An 18,463-nucleotide genomic window follows, 5' to 3' on the forward strand; every position below is an offset into this window, starting at 1 on the left:
CTCACCTCCTACATGTGCCTTGACAAAGTTATTCTTCTCAGTTAGGAGATCCCTCCCCACCATCTCTGTTCCTACCATGATATTCTTTGCCTCCTAATGAACTGGAGATTTTCAGAAAAGTAGTGGGAGGCAGGCACAGATGTCTGTGGTGCTGCTTCATTGAGATTTGTGCCCAAATTGAATAAATGTAGAGAAGTAACATTAGAGAGCAGCAGGGTACTGATATATCTTGCCTATCACTTTATTTCTCTTTTAGCAAGTAGGTGGGGTAACATAATGGTTAAAAGTGTTTCTTTGATAGATAATTGAGACAGGTTGTGAAAGTTTGCATTATTATTATTATTATTATTATTATTATTATTATTTGTTGTGCATAGTGTATATTATCTAGAAGTAGAAGTCACTTAAATACCTATATATTTCATATCAACTTGTCAAATGGATGACTGTCATTTGCCATATTTTATGTATCTTGTCCAGGAAAATCTGGGAACATAAAGTAAGAATACTTGCTAAAATCTAGTAAAGAAATCACTAGTAAAAACTAAACAATGAGCAATACCCCCTATTACTTATAACTCACTGTCAAGGTGGAAAAAATGTTTACGTTGGCAATGTGTATGTAATAAGAGAAAATTTCAATTACAAAAGCTTTAGTTTTCATGGTACAACAGCCGTTCTCAGCAAAGTAACATGTGATAGAGTGGATTTCTTTTTTGTAGTGTTTCATAATCTGGAGTCGACTTAATACTTTGGGAATCCCAGGAGGACATAATTTTTATTGCTGCATTATTCATTTAATGAAATCTGTAGCAGCAATATATAGGAAGATTTCTTAAATGGTGGTGTGGAGAGATAATAAACATTTCATAGCTAATCAGCATGATTTTACAATGACATATGTTGCTCTAAATGTTCTCGTTCACCTTCTTTTTGTTTATAGGAATTGAAGAGTACCACCAGAAGGCTGCATCATGAGTTGCTGTGGCTTTTAAAGTGTCCAATGGATTTTTTATCACATAAGGTAAATACTAAGTTTATGTTAATGGTATTTTCGGGATGAAATGAAATAATGTGTTTTTTGTCTCATAGCTTAATTTCTTGATACCAGGAAGTGGATTTTATTTTATTTTATCATATTTTTAATTAAGTAGTTCCTCTGGTTTGTTAGCTCCAAAGTGACTGGGGGAAGTTATTGAGATTTTGACAATCCACAGTTGGGCTTATCCATTTTTACCGTATATGTTACAAGTGATATGTTTCCAATAGCCTATAATTGGTTTTTGTCTTTGTCAAGTGATTGTTGGCCTTTTAAACACAATATTAGCCTTTTCAAATGTTATACATTATGTATGAATAAAGATTTTTTCTTTATTAACACTTATGATATGGGCAGTGATATTGGAGGTATATTGCTATTAATCTGAAGAGGAAGCTGAATTACTCTGGGCTTTATTTGTTTTCATTATTCTTGCAGGGCATAACGTTTACTCACTCTATATTTTAAAAATTGCAATTATAAGAGTAGTAACCATATCATACCCTTTCAGAGGTTATGTATGTGTGATGTGGGTGACTTTCTTTTTTGGGGAAACTCTTATGAGTTTTTCTACCTCTTTTTCTTTGCTGGCAGTCTTTTACCAAGCATTACGACAAGGCTTTTGTTTTCTTTTTTGTTTTCAGTTGTTAGTAAATTGACTATTTGCCATCACTGCTCTCTTTTCACCGCATAAAATTATGGAAAAAGGAATTCGGATTTGAGGGGTATCCAGGAATATAAGGCTTGGCTAGCAACTGTTAAGAAAGACCATATTATTGCAACTACAGGGAGGCACATGGAACTGTCTCCCTTTTATCCTCATGAAGGCCAAGATGAAGCAAAAACATTTCCTTCAGAAAGATGGGGTTTCTAGAAAGGGAATATGCCTGCTTCCAGCACTGTTTCACATGTCTATCAGACAAATAATAATAGCAAGGAAGGAATGACTAGTATGTAAATGGTCTACCCGAGTACAAATAGTGGACACACACACACACACACGCACACACACAGGTACACCACCAGTCAAGGATGGTGTGTTTGGGTCCAAAGGAAATTCTTACTCTCCATGCATGGAAATATAAGCTTAAATGAAAAATGAAATATATTTCAAGGAGCAATAGGAGACAAATTAAATATAAACAGAATATATTGAATTGGTCAGATTGTTATTAAATAAAAGCATCATGATAAAATTTAAATTATGAACAGTATGATGAGGCATATGGCTCACATTTTACAAGGCTCTCCATTATGTTAACTTGGATGAGATAATAGGGAAAGAATGGAATAATTGTCATGTGAAGGGAATTAGGAGAAATTGCTCATTTGCACAGCACAAAACTATCAATCAAAGGGCTCTTCCAATCAAAAAGAACATTTAGTGGCACTTAAAATCTGATCAATTTGATGTGATTTGAAGACACCGTGAAGTATAATTGCTTCTTTGAACATTTCTTAGTATATTCTTTGATAGTTCCTTTCGCCAGTTTAAATAATCCTGATAAATTAACCTCTTTTTTCCCCTTCTTGAATTTATGTACAGTCCTACAGTCTATTCCTGATTGTGAACCCAAAGAATAGTGCCTGTGTTCCAATGTCCCTTGACAGGAAGTGATTTTATTTTTACCTACAAGAAATGAAACACACTATTGATTTTTTAAATGACTAGAGGTTATTTGAAAATTAATATTTCATTTGATTTTGATATGATTTTTAAAAACATCATAGCCATATGGAAGTTTGCACTGAGAACTTTCATTTTAACAACAATTTAAAGCATATAAATAAGCAGGGTGAAGGAAAAGATCACGTATCCTCTAGGTTCTTCTTCTGACAATTACACTCATTTCCACGTCCACTTTCAACCCCTTCTTCTCGCAACACTGGGATCTTTCTCCTTTGCCCCTATGGTCAAGTCTTCAACTAAAATGGCAAAGGGAGATTTTAACGTAGCCCCCTACAATCCCCACGGGTACTGATCTATTTACCTATTTCTCATTGCTCATCTTTACTGCCTCAAATCCTTTGGTGAAGTTTTAAAAATTATTTTCTACATTCTAAAGCCATCAGATTTTTAAAAAAATCTATATTAGTAAAGAGTGAGATACATTTGTGTGAATATAGCAGAGGCATTTTGTGTTGTGCACAGAATCACCAATTCAACTTTAAAAGGTAAATGTCACCACCATTGTGATGACCAACATGCAATTAGAATGTGAATGACATTCACATAGGTGTACAGCACAGAGAAAGAGCTGGAAATACTAGGTCAGTGCTCCGAGCAGAACACGGCCCAAACAGGGAGCTGAGTCTACAAGTTGAAGGGCATCCATACAAGGATAACTGCCCAGAGAAAACATGCTCATGTGGAAATTTGAAGATTTGAATAAATGAGCTATGCCTTGTTTTGAGAAGATAAGACTTGCAAGTGCTAAAGATGATGGTAATTCCCTGTAAATATCTGAATTACTGTCAAATGGAAGGGAGGCTAGACTTTTATAGCTGTGACGCAAGAAAACTTCGTGGTACAATTGGGTGTAATATGATCTAATATGGGAAAGAATTTAGAAAGAGTATTATATGGGTTTAGTTTAAGTAAACGAAAAAACAAACAAAAAAATGTAAAAATTAGAATTTCTCCCCAAGCAGAATGGGCTGCTGTTGCATAAAGGGTTGAATCCTGTCTCTAAAGATGTTCTCTGGTGTGGTTGGCTGGCCAGTTGCTTCTCACCAAGGATTCATGGATCAACCAGTGTCTGAAGAGGTGTCACTTTGCATCTGAAAAGCTATGAGTTTCATCCATTTCACATAAGTTGCTAATAGTGAGGCAGAAAGTTTTAGTGGTTACAATCCCAGGAGTGCCAACATCTGTGCAGTGGGTTCACACTCACTGCATCTGTCACTTTGGTAAATTATTTGAGGTGTCTGGGCTTAGTGTGCGCGCCTTTGAAAATAGGATGATAAAAGCGCTGCTCGTGATATGATGTTGTTATTGAGGTGTATGTAATAATGACAGTAAGAAGAATGACTTACAATCAGCTATTACAGACCACATGCTTTGCCATTTAATTGACCTGGAATTAGTGCCAACAATTATTCAGTTACCTAGGAGTGCATTTTACAGCATAAAGTTAAATATTTTACTTATTATTTTTAATGGTTTAATATTGTGATTGGAATAGGATGCTGTTCTTTCAATCATACTGCTGCTCATATGTTGGATAAAACCAGAGTTTTTGTTTTTTTGTTTTTTTTTTCTGAGAAAAGTCTAGATGCAGGCTATAGATATTCCCTTTTATACTTCTCTACATAGATACAATGGTAGCCTCTTCAGATATGTATTCTGGTTAGGCATCTCAGCTTCTGAGAAGATGCCCAAAATATGAATATTTTTAAACCTATGACTATGTCCTGACTTAGTAATAGCAAATATTTGTGGTCTGTGACTTATCATACAGTATAAGGTATGACAATTAAGTTCACAAACTTGCTGCAGTGAAGTTCCTAACCTTTTTTGATATCACAGGGATTATTCATTATGAATTTCTACCAACTGGAGAAACAGTTAACCAAATTTACTATTTGGAAGTGCTGAAAAGGCTGCAGGAAAAAGTTGGACAACCTGAAATTTTCACTCTTGCATCACGACAATGCATGAGCTCACAGGGCACTGTCTGTGAGGGAGTTTTTAGCCAGTAAACAAATAACTGTATTGGAACACCCTCCCTACTCACCTGATCTGGCCCCCAATGACTTCTTTGGGGGTAGACTAGGCACTGGCATCAGTGCATAGCTTCCCAAAGGGAGTACTTTGAAGATGACCGTAGTGATATTCAGCAATGAGGTATGTAGCACTTTTTCTAGGTTGAGTTCATGAACATAATTGTCTGAACTTCGTACATCACAATTTCTGCCAGCCAGTGTTAATCAGCAAAGTAGTAACACGACATAATATTAATAATGTGGCTGATAATATGAATCCCTTTTATTCATTTATATACCTTAAATTGTATCAGTGGATTCAACAAGACTATTATAATCTTTGTATTTACTCCGTAGAAGTGTTTTCACTGAACCACAGCTTGAATCAATGCAATCGACTTACGGTGATTTGTGTTTGAGATGCTGGAAGCCCAGGCTTGCATTTACTGGGTAATGTTATTCATGGTGTGGTTTTTCTGCATCCTCTCTAAAGTTTCCCCATTGAGGAGACCATGGGGTGTGCTTCCCTTCAGTCTCAGCACTCCAAATAGCAGAGCTTCTTGTGGCAACTTACTAAATTTTAACTGATGATTCCACTGAATCATGTGGTAGCTTTATTTGAGCGCTTGTGTGTGTGTGTGTGTGTGTGTGTGTGTGTGTGTGTGTGTGTAGGGTACTAGGAAACTCAGAACTAAATCTGTTGCATGTGTCTGGCAATTGAACAGAAGCTAAAGGCACAAATGGTGGTGAAGCCTAATTGCTCTGGGATCAGCCTGGGCATGGACCCTGGCTCTTTTATTTGGATCAAGGGTAGATTTGGTCAGGATGCCACCTCATTTTTCTTGTCAGCACTTAAGTTGCAGTGGTGTTTTGAAAATTAAACATGATAATCACTTAATATATTAGCGCGTTTTCTTGGTAAATGTTATCTATTGTCAATACTCACGAATTTCCCGAGAAGCAGCTCTTTTTCCACCACAGTTCTTGGAGTACCCAAACACGCATGTATCGAGCACCTGTTGTGTTTGTGTACATGAGAAAACAGTACAGATAAGCAAAGCAGTTGATCCTTTTATGACACAACGGTTATTTCAGCACATAGCAGACAGAGGAAGGAAAGGGAACTAAAGTTAAGAATAACCTTTAAAAAAGTTGTATGTGTTCTTTCTATACCCATATGTACTTTCAGTGATCAAAGTTTTATTGGAAGAGATTAAGATATTATTAATAGAGATTTTGGAGACTTGAAGGTGAGGAGCTTATTTTGGTGTTAGATTCACATTATCTCCATGGCCTTTCCCTTTGGTGTTAGATTCACATTATCTCCATGGCCTTTCCCAGTGCTTTGCTCAAAGTAAGAGCTGAATTGTTTTGAATCGGTTTGCCTTTGCTATGTGCCATTCCCACAGGGCAGGGGGATAGCTAATCTCAACACACCTGCACCTCAACTTGCTTGCAGCATAAATTCTACATTTATCTCCTTATTCTCCCAGTTACAGAACATAATAGGAAAACATAGCAAATCTGTGAAACTTCACACTCCTATTCTTGATATGTGAAGCTCTGTTAGTATTTTTGTAGTTCAACTCTGTGAAAGATGTGTTTTCTGAGGGAAGAGCCATTTCATTTAGAATGTTGGAAATCAAAACCTTTGTCCATTGAGTGATTGATGGTTTAAATGGTAATGGATCTCATTGGCAACAGGAGAACATCATTTTGTATTCATATTCATGCAGCAACTTTTATAACACTTGTCATATGTATGCCAGGCACTTTTTTAAGCACTTGACAATATTTACTTAATCCTCATAATAGCCTTATGAAGTGAATGTTATCACTATCCCCATTCTGCAGATAAAGATACTGAGGGCTGAAGACATTCAATAACTTGCCCAAGATCACACAGCTGACAAATACATTACCAAATAATATATACTTAGCACAAAGTCCTACAACAAAAGAATATTTCTTGAGAGACTATACATAGCAGTCACTGGGACGTGGGCATTTGCAGATTGAAAAATGGTCCTTTTAATGCTCTGTCTTCAAAATCTTGTCACTTGATAAGTTCTGTAAGGAGGAATGTCTTTAGAGATAAGTACAAAGTTTGTAAGTATGAAGTCTGTATCAAGAAAACTTGAGAAAGAGCAATAAAAAGGCATCCATGCCTTTTCTTTCACTCGGAGTCTACATAATTTAGATCACACAGTCTAAGTTTTCCTCTCAGAAAGGGAGATATGTAAGATTAATCTCAGCATGGCTCTAGCAAACCTATTTGCATTGGGCTTCCCTCAGGATTCTGATTACATTTTGCCTTACTGTTGCGAGACACCTAGGTTCCTTAAAATCTTTTTATGACTCTGAATGTGTGTTCCACATGTAATTCACAATGGCATTAAAAAAAGTGCAACACCTAATTAATTCACCAATCAGCTGTCAGAGCCTGTGATCTTTTCCTAGTTCACTGCTGAGTTCCCTGTGGGAGTATCAGTAGTCTGAAAGTGCCATTTCCATTATTCTGTGTGTGGTGTTAGAGCAGATACTAAGTTATGCTGCTTGTTCATGGAAAATATGCTAACCTCATGCGTGCCTTGATGACTCTGTTAAAGAGACCTTCTGTCAGCCCTGTTCTCTTCTTTTCATGAGCACTGCGGCTCCATGTTACAGCTCCGTAAATGAAGAGAAGGGAGATCAGTGTCCCTCAGTTTCATACCTACCTGTGCATTTTCCCTCGAATTTTTTCTATTTTATCCTTAAGAAACTTTGTTCCATTTACTTTCTTAAAGTGATTTAAAATCTGTTTTCTCATATTTTATAATATTTGAAGACTTTCTTGTCTCAAATATTCCAAAGATGTGGCCATTTCGTGTAGCCTAGAAATATTCATGGCTACTAAGTGTTTCATGGGTTTACAAAATTATAATCAGGTAAACATGTTTTATGGTACTTTCAGAAAAAAAGTGAAAACATAGGAAGGAAATAGTGCTTGTAGAATTGTAGAATCAGTTTACTTATGATTAAGATCTGCTTTAATGATTGTATGATATGCTGCTGAGTAACAAACTATTCAAAAACTCACTTCTTAACGCAACAGTCATTTGATTATTGCTCACGGGTCTGGGGGTCAATGGGTGGTTTGGTGATCCCAGTCTCCATTAATTTCGGCTGAACTTGCTCATGTCCATTAGTTCAGCAGTGGGTAGACCAGGGCTGATTAGTTTAGAATGGCCTCACTCATTCTGCAGTTTTATAGCTAAGGCAACAGGAGTGACTGGGTCACATGTCTCTCATCAAACAATTGATTAGTTTGGACAAATTCACATAGTAGATGGCAGTGTTTTAAGACAAAGCATAGATTCATTCGTGACTTCTTGAGGCCAATGTCTAAAATGTTCTATTAGCCAAAGCAAGTCACAAAGCCAGCCCAAATACAAGAAGTGAACAATTACGCTTTCTCTCTTGATGAAAGTAGATGCAAAGTAACACTATAGAGTGAATGGATCCAGGGAGGAGTGAGGGAAGGGGGCAATTTTGCTACCCACCACCCTTAACTACCTGGTAGAGCTGAATGGTCACCACAACCTAACCCACATTTACTTTTTGCACTTTTACGTAATCAGACTGGTTCCTCAATCAAAAACAGATCTCCTTCTCAATTTGACAGCACATCCTAGCATCAGAACAGCGATATAATACATTCTACATCCATCCAGAATCTCTTATTTCTGATGTTGTCTCTTTTTTAATTGGTTTTGTTGAATAGCTGGAGATATGAAACAATGTTTCAAGTATGCATGCGGTGTAAATAAAACTATTATGTGCATAGCATTATGCACACCATCCAGTATAAGAAAAATGTTAACATATTCTGAAGTAACTCATATATTTTTCCCCAATTCAATCTCTTTCCTTGTCAGAAAATAAACTCTCTTCTGAATTTGTTCACTCTTTTGCTTTTCACTACGGTTTGGACACATATTTTTACCAATGTATATTTGTTGTGGCATACATATCTTAGTTTTTTTTTTTTAATTTTACACATATGGAATCATGTTGCCTACTTACTACTAGCCTCTGTTTTAAATTTTAGCCTATTTATGTTAATTACAATGGTAATATATTTTCTTTATATCTTCAACATTATTTTGACTTCATTTGTCTACTCATTCTGTGTTTCTTTGTCTATTATTTAATTATTTTGAACTGATTAGTTATTCTCTTTTATCTTTCCCTCCATTAGCTTAATACTTATCTCTTTTTCAGTTTTTTAATGATTACATTAGAAATATTATCATCCATAGAGAAACTCACTAAAGTGTTAAGTTCAATCTTCGCTCTCCGTCTAAACAATCTAAAAGCTTGGCATAACTTAACTACAAGCATCCTCCTTTAATTTTATAAGCAATTTTCATGTATTTTAGTTCTGTTGCAATTTTTAATCCTAATGACACTTTTATTTTTGTTTCATATAAATAAATATGAATATTGCTCACTATGCTTGCTTACCATTCCTTTTTATCTGAGGTCTTCCATCTGAGATCTTTTTTCTGCCCAAGGAACTACATTTTAAATATCATTTTTATTATCTATTGGTTTCAGATGCTCAGTTTTGTTTGTTTATAAATGTTTTTTATTTCTTTCTCATCATTGAAAGACATTTTGTTGAACATATGATTCTAAGTTGTTGGTTATTTTGCTTCAGCGGATTTCATCTGTTACTATACTGGCTACTCATGTACATGGTTCCTGTTTAGAAGTCAGTTGTCAAGCTCATTGCTTTTTCTATAAAAACGATCAATCTCCACTCTACTACGTTTAACATTTTTCTTTGTCTTTGGTAACTGGTAGTTCTACTATATAATTCCCAGGTATTAACTTCTTTGTATTTATTTATTTATTTATTTATTTATTTATTTATTTATTTATTTATTTTTAAATCTTAGATTAGTTAAACTTTATATTGGTATCTTTCATCACTTCTGGAAAATTATCAGTTATTATTTATCTATATCTTACCTCTTTTTCTTTCTCTCTTTTCCACTGGAAATACATCAGGTAAAATTTAACTTCAGTGCTCTAGTCAAATTTTGGCTCCTAATGTGTCCTTAATTTTTGTCTCTGAACTTTGTTTTCTTTAATTTGTGACATAATTTCAGACATACAACGTCTGATAATTAAGTTTGAGAACTTGTTGCAACCATGTTGCTAATCTTTTTTTGATATCAGAGGGATTATGGATTATGAATTTGTACCAACTGGACAAACATTTAATCAAGTTTATTATTTGGAAGTGCTGAAAAAGCTGGAGGAAAAAGTTAGACAACCTAAACTTTTTACCAACATCTCTACAATGCACCAGCTCACATGGCATGTCTGTGGGGGAGTTTTTAGCCAGTAAACAAATAACTGTATTGGAACACCTTCCCTATTCACCTGATCTGGCCCCCAGTGACTTATTCCTTTACCTGAAGATAAAGAAAATATTGAAAGGAAGGCATTTTGATGACATTCTGAATATCAAGGGTAATACGACAACAGCTCTGATGGCCATTCCAGAAAAAGAGTTCCAAAATTGCTTTGAAGAGTGGACTAGACACTGGTACATAGCTTCCCCAGGGGAGTACTTGGAAGGTGACCATAGTGATATTTAGCAATGAGGTATGTAGCACTTTATCTAAGATGAGTTTGCGAACTTAATTGCCTGACTTCATATACTATAGTGGCAAAATAGTAACAAGGATTTTCATGGACCACTGTCCAGGTTTCCAAGCTGTTAACATTTTACTGCATTTGCATTGTAATCTCTCTGTCTCTCTGTCTCTCTTTCTCTCTCTCTCTCTGTCTCTGTCTCTCTCTCTGTCTCTCTCTGTCTCTCTCTCTCTCTGTCTCTCTCTCTCTCTCTGTCTCTCTCTCCCCTCCCCTCTCTCTCTGAAATATATCCCTGAAATATTTAAGAATGATTTGAGATGTGATGCCTCTGAGTTATGAAATGCTTCTGATATATTTTTCCTAAAACCAAAACATCTTATTCATAGCCACAATATAATTATAAAAAACATGAAATTTACATTGATATGATACTATTAATTAATCTACAGACATTGTGTTAGTTATCTCTTGCTGTGATTACTCCAGAATATATTAGCTTAAGAACAACAAACATATATACAGTAAGCTCCCCAATCAAAAGACATACATTGGCAAATCAGATTTAAAAAAACAAAGGAAATCAAAACAAAAACAAGATCTAACTATCTGTTGTCTATAAAGACTCATTTTAGATCTAAGGACATGTATAGGTTGAAAGTTAATGATATTCCGTTCAAATAGGAAACAAAATGAGAGAAAATAGATATATTAGACAAAATAGATTTCAGGTAAAAATTTTTAAAAGAGCCAAGGAAAGATATTACATAATGACAAAAGAATCAAGTCACCAAAAAGATATAATAATTGTATTATAAAGATATGTGCACCAAATGTCAGAGCTTCTAAATAAGAAACAAATATTGACAGAATTGAAGGGAAAACTAGAGAGCTCTACAATAATAGTTCGAGACATCAATACCCTATTTTCAATAATGGACAGAAAACAAGACAGAAGATCAATAGGAAACAGGATTTTAACAACACTATAGTTCAATTGGATCTAAAAGAAGTGTATAAAGCACGCCACCCAATAATAGCAGAATACACATTTTTCACATAGAACATTCTCCAGGACAGATCATATGTTAGGTCACAAAACAAACCTTAATAAATTTTAAAATATTAAAATCATATTAACTTCCATTTTTCAACCAGTGAAATAAACTAGATGTTAATAGCAGAAGGAAAACTGGAAAATCCACAAACATGGGGAAATTAAACAAAACACTCTTAAATAACTAACAGTCAAAGAAGCAATCACAAGCAATATTAGAAAATATCTTGAGACAAATGCAAATAAAAACACAACGGAATAAAACTTATGGAATGCAATGAAAGGAGTACTTCGAGGATACTTAGAGCTATAAATGTTGGCATTAAGAAAGAAGCAATATCTCAAATTTATAACCTCGCTTTACACCTTAAAGAGAAAGAAAAAGAAAACAAACTAAACCCAAAGCTCGCAGAATGAAGGAAATAAAGATTAGAGCAGATAAAAACAAAATAGAGAAAATCAACAAAACCAAGAGTTGGTTCTTTGAAAATATCAAGAAAATTGGCAAACTTTTAACTAGTCTAAGAATAAAAGAGAGAAGGCAAAATAACTAAAATTGAAAGAGAGGACTTTATTACGAATTTTCCAGAAACAAAAAGGATTATAAGAGAGTACCATGAACAATTCTATGACAACAAATTGGGTAACCTTGGTAAAATGGACACATTAGAAGCACACAACCTACCAACACTGAATCATGAAAAATATGTATTAAAAATAAACCTGAATAAACCTAAAAACATTGAATCAGGTATCAAAAACATCCCAGAAAAGCTAAATCCAGGACTAGAAGACTTCCCTGGTGAATTCTATCAAACATTTAAGGAAGAATTAACACCAATTTTCAAACTCTTCAAAAAAAATTAAACAAGAGGATATACTTTCAAATGTATTCTATAAAGCCAGCATTACCCTAATATCAAAGTCAGATAAAGACATTACAGAAAAATAAAACTACAGACTAATATAACTCATAGATATTAATGCAAAAATCCTTAAGAAAATACCAGTAAACTGAATTCAGCAGCATAACAGGATTAAACACCATGACTAAGTGGGATTTGTGCCTGGAATGCAAGGATGTTTCTATATGTGAAAATCATTCAGGACATTTATCAGGATGTCAGAAGCATGGCAGCATAAGAGGTATCCCTGGTCTCTTCCCTTGAAGTTACAACAAGTTGAACAGCTATAAGTCGACAAAGCATTCCTTGCTCAACACACAAATACATCTGAGAGATCCGTGCACTGGGATATCTGAAGATGGGGGAATCAGAGCTAACAGAGAAAGAAGGAAGGAAGAATAGCAGAGATGGGTGCCAGAGACACAGCCTGGAGCTCACTGCAGGTCTCAGAAAAGGGGAAGATCAGGTTGCCAGGTGCACTCTGTAGTTAGTGCAAGGAGCACAGAGGGAGAGTAAGCATTCCTGTCTGAGTGGTCAGCACATACTAGAGCTGAGCCCAGTGACCAGGGCAGAGATGGAAGACAGAGGTCCAGCAACTGCCATTGCCAGGCAAAAAAAAAAAAAAAAAAAGCATGGAGCCTGGCTGCCTCCATTCACCCTCCTAGAGCTAGCAGTGGGCCCCAGAAGAAGCTGTAACAGTGAGAGTAAGGTTACAGAGCACACTGTCTGCAGCCCTGAAAACTGGAGCGACAGGAGCATTCCTCCTTGAGCAGCAGATACACGCTGGTGCTAATTCCAGCGACAGGGGTGTCAATACAGAGGCAAGGCAACTGAGGTTTGGCAGTCACCATTACTGGGAGGAAAACTAGGCCACAATCTCAGAAGCAGATGTCTCCCAGCACTCCCTGCCCCCACCCATTAAGGCTACTAGCAGGGGCACCTGGGACACCTTGGGCAGTGCAGCACTGCCAATGGCATCCGGCTACAGGGTCAGCACTGGGATTTCACAGGTTCAGAACCCACCACCCACCACACATTCCTTCATGGTGTGTGGTTCCCTGAGACTGAGGTGACCTGGTCACAGAGCAGACATCCACCTCCCCAGGTAATACAGAGCATTTTCTATCACCTCACAGAGATCCAAGAACCAGAGCGGTGCAAGAGAAAATTTGAATAAATAAATAAGTAAATAAAGCAGATTTCATTCTCATAAATGCCTAGGCAGAGAAATAATCCATCAAATAACATGAACAACCAATGTAATAAGGCTGCTCAGAAAGAAAATGAAAATTTTCCAGAAAATAAACTTAAACACATGTAAGTATGTGATTTAAATGACAGAGAATTCAAGATTGCAGTTCTGAGAAAACTCAGTGAAGTGCAAGAAAACTCAGACAGATAGTTTAATGAACTCAGAAATAGCATCAATGAATAAAAGGACTACTTTACCAAAGTGATTAAACTTTTAAAAAGTACCAAATACAAATAATTGAGCTAAAGGATTCAATAAAAGAGATTAAGAATGAATTAATGAGCTTAGGAAATTGTGCTGACCAGATGGCAGAAAGAACTAGTTATCTCAAAGATAGAAATTTGGAAATGACACAGATAGAAGAAGAAAGAGACTTGAGATTTAAAATAAATGAAAGAATTATCTAACTCCATCAGAAATAGCAATATAAGAATGGTGCGTATACCAGAAGAAGTAGAGAAGGAAAAGGGAACAGAGAGACTAGTCAAACAAATAGTCAATGAGAACTTCCCAAACCTATGGAAAGAGCTGGATCCTTGAATCCAAGAAGCAAACAGACCACCTAATATCTCAATCCAAAAATGCCTTCTCTGAGGCATATTATATTAAAACTGTCAAGAAAATAATGACAAAGAATTGTCAAGGCAGCCAGGGAAAATAAGATGGTAATTTACAAAGAAAGTTCCATTAGATTATCATCACATTTCTCAGCAGAAACCCTACAAGCTAGGAGAGAGTGGATTAAAATATTTAAATTATTGAAAGAGAGAAATATCCAGCCAACAATAGTATATCTGGCAATCTTATCCTTTAGATATGAAATAATTATAAAACTTTCTCCAACATACAGAAGCTGAAGAAATTTACCACTTGCATTACAGGAAATACTGAAGAGGATTATTCTACCTGAAACAAAAAGACAAAATGATACAACACTGAAAACTATAAAACATCAAAATAAATTGGAGAAAACACAAAGAAGTGGAAAGACATTTCATGTTCATGGATTGGAAGAATCAAAATAGTTAAAATGGCCATATTTCCCAAAGCAATATACAGATTTAATGCAATCCCCGTCAAAGTTCCAATGACATCTTTTCCAGGAAAAGAACAGGAAATTATCAAATTTGTATGGAATCACAAAAGATCCTGAATAGCCAAAAGAATCCTAAGAAAAAAGAACAAGGCTGGAGGTATACTCCCTGACTTCATTTATACTATAAAGTGACAATATTCAAAACAGCATGGCATTGGCAGAAAAACAGACACACCGACCAATGGAAATGGGCAGATGATATTCAACAAAGGAGCCCAAAGTAAACAATGGAGAAAGGAAAGCCTCTGCTATAAACGGTGCCACAAATGGAAAATTTGAAAGCCACACGCAAAAGAATGAAACTAGACTGGTATTTCTCACCATGTACCAAAATTAACTCAAAATGGATCAAGGACCTAAACGTAAGACCTGGAACAACAAACTGCATAGAAGAAAAATAGTTACTAAACTTGTGGACCTTGGGTTCAAAGAGGATTTTAAGAATTTGACCTCAAAGGCAGGGGAAGTAAAAGGCAGGGGAAGTAAAAGCTAAAGTAAGTGAATGTGACTACATCAAACTAAAAAGCTTCTTTCTGCACAGCTAAAGAAACCATCAACAAAACAAAAAGGCAAGCAACCAAATGGATAAGACATTTTTACAAACAACATCTACAATAAGGGTCTAATATTCAAAATACATAAAGAACACATACAACTCAACAACAACAAGAAACTAAACTCACGACCCAATTAAAAAATGGGCAGATGATTTGAACGCTTTTCCCAAGAAGACATACTAATGGCCAACAGATATATGAAAAGATGCTCAACTTCACCACCTATTAGGGAAATGCAAATCAAAACCACAATGAGATACCACCTAACACCCGTTACAATGGCTATTATCAACAAGAGAAGTAATAAGTGTTGGAGAGGTTGTGGATGAAAAGGAACCCTCATATACTGATGGTGGGAATGTAAATTGGTACAGCCACTATGGAAAACAGTATAAAGATTTCTTTAAAAAACTAAGAATAGAGCTACCATATGACCCAGCAATCTGTCTTCTGGGTAACTACCCTCCAAAGTTGAAACATTTATTACTAAAGATATATATCCCTGTGTTCATTGAAGCATTATTCTTAGTGGCCAAGACATGGAAACAACCAGAGTGTCCTTGAAAGATGATTAAATGAAGAAGATGTGGTACATATACAATGGAGTAAATACACACACACACACATACATATATGGTAAGCTTATGAGATAAATAAATAAATAAATATATATATATATATATATATGTATATATATATATATATATATGTATATGTATATGTATATGTATACATATATATAAACTTTAAATGGTAAACTGTATGATTTCTAATTAGAGAAATTAGAAATGAGCAAAACAAAACAAAACACAAACACTTATTATCTCACAATTTCTGTGGGTCAGGATCCAAGAGTGACTTAGTTAGGTGGTTTGGGTATCTGTGTGTTTTTCATCAAGCAGCTTTCATTTAAAGGCTTGCCTGTACTTGATGGTCATTTCCAAAAAGAAACATTCACATAGCTGTGGCTGGAGGCCTCAGTTTCTCACTATGTGCACCTATCCAGAGAGTCGCTTGGTGTCATCATGATATAGCAGCGCACTTCCTCAGAGTGAGACATCTAGGAGACAGAGCAAGGAGGGAGCCACAGTGCCTTTTAGTCTTAAAGGGACATCATTTGATTTCTGCCACATTCTTATTTGGTAGAAGTGAGTCACTGAGGATAGCTAACATTCATAGAGAATGGAATTACGTGGGGGGCAGGGTTGGATATGTATTAAAACTACCATAGACATTATTCAAGTTTTGCTCATTGTCCCAACAATATCCTTTATAGCAATAGAAAGTGTGGATCACATGTCTCTTCAGTGTCCTTTGTCTTTCAAGACATTGGAATTTCAGAAGCATGCAGCCAGTTGTTCCATAGATTGTTTCTTAGTTTGGATGTCTTGTGTTTCCTCATGATTATATTCAGTTATTTTGGTTGGAATATTTCAAAGGTAATATTCTCATTGCACCATACAAGGAAGACCACGATGTCGACTTTTCTAATTAATGGTGGTATTAATTGTAATCATTGGGTTAAGTTGGTGACTAATCGTTTCTCTGTCATGTAATTATTATCAAGTTCTTTATGATTAATAAGTTGCCTTTGAAATCCTATTTTTTCCTTTGTAATTAATAAGATAATTTGAGAGTATGTAAATATTCTCAAAAAAATAAATATCCTATTATTCATTGAAGTTTAACCCCCTTGCTTTAGAATAAATATTTTTAAATATCTTGCCAGCTCGTTAATGAATTTTTAAAATGTTTCATTTTGTGTTTTAGATTTTTATCTAACATTTAGGTTGACTTCAGCATGGGGTTCAGTGAGGATATCTGCTCCACCAATTACTAGAAACCAAAGAAATGTTTCCTATTTTAATACCTATTTTTATATCTAATACTAAATTCTTCTCCTGCTCCTCAAAGCTGTGGGTATTATTACTGGATATTGTGGTTGCCACTTACTTGGTAAAAATGGGATGTATTGCCCTCTAATTATTCATATCTTTTGGCTTCCCTAATTATCTTAAGCACCGTATGAACAGATGTGCTTATACATATTCCAAACAATTCCCTAATAGTAAGTTAGTTAAGTTGGATCGCCAATAAGAGATAGCCTCTTCACATAGCAAAACATGCCTAATGATGCTACTAGCCAATAATAATTGAGCACTTGCTATATTTCAACACTCTAGATGCATTTGTAAATATTAACTCATTTAATCTTCCCAATATCTTATGAATCTGCTGTTATTATTTCTGCTTTACTGACTAGAGAGCAAATAACAGTAAAACTGTGAGTTAAATCCAGGTAGTCTGTCTCCAAAAGTCATACTGTTAATCACTGTACATTACTGCCATGAAACGGATTGCCTCCTGAAAAGCTAGGAGGTATTTGTAAACCTCTGTACGAATGGAAAATCTCCAAGCAAGGGAGACTGCAGTTGGAATTGAAGAAACTGAAGCTTGGTAAAAGTCAGCTTATTTACTACTTAAGGATGAAATGGAGGCAAAATTTAGGTCTCCTGATGCCCAACCAATCTAATTCACTTTTATCATAATGTAAATGTCTGGTAAAATGAAAATAAATACCCTACACTCAATTATTTCACCAGGGGCAGCAAAATAACTACAATATCCATTTCAAAGATGAATTCTAAAATAAATATACTAGACATGCCATACATTAATTAAATATGAACTGCTTCTACTTGCTTTCTTAGAACATAAAAGGGCTTTGGGGAAATGATTTGGATGACCCATGTGTTTTTGCACAGATAATCTGGTTAGTTCAAACATTTTTTCATGCTCTAAGCAAATATATTTGACATAATTTCTCTGCTTATTTGTTTAAAAGAAATCTTGGCAAATGTAGTTTTTGAACATGCTTTAGAAAATGTATTTTCTGGTTATCAAGTAGAAAAAGTATGCAGCTATAAAAAAGTATGCAGGAACCATTATATACATATCCATTTAGCAAAACTCTCAAAATATTTATGCTATTCAGTGATGTTAATAGCATGAGAAGCTTATATAATAGTGGACAGTGGTCATTGACATAACACTTTTGATTTCCATGGGTTGATTGCCATTGTTTTTTGTTATAACATTGTTTCATAATACACTGTTTTAGAATAGTATTCAAGGCACTTCTATATTTAGTGACTTCCCTACAATACTTTGCAGAGTAATATTCAAAATCTTTAATAAATAGATAT

General features: G+C 35.2%; 1 protein-coding gene across 6 annotated transcripts in view; it reads left to right on the forward strand.

Annotated features, from left to right (window-relative positions):
• LINGO2 (leucine rich repeat and Ig domain containing 2) overlaps positions 1-18,463 on the forward strand; it is a 1,152,505-nt gene that overhangs the window by 493,545 nt on the left and 640,497 nt on the right. For all 6 annotated transcript variants that reach the window (XM_081067709.1, XM_081067714.1, XM_081067711.1 and 3 more), the window contains one exon: positions 944-1,024. The gene's annotated coding sequence lies outside the window, so the exon portion shown is untranslated. The remainder of the gene's footprint in view (positions 1-943; positions 1,025-18,463) is intronic.

Source organism: Rhinolophus hipposideros, assembly GCF_964194185.1.
Source record: "Rhinolophus hipposideros genome assembly, chromosome: 11".
Taxonomy (NCBI): domain Eukaryota; kingdom Metazoa; phylum Chordata; class Mammalia; order Chiroptera; family Rhinolophidae; genus Rhinolophus; species Rhinolophus hipposideros.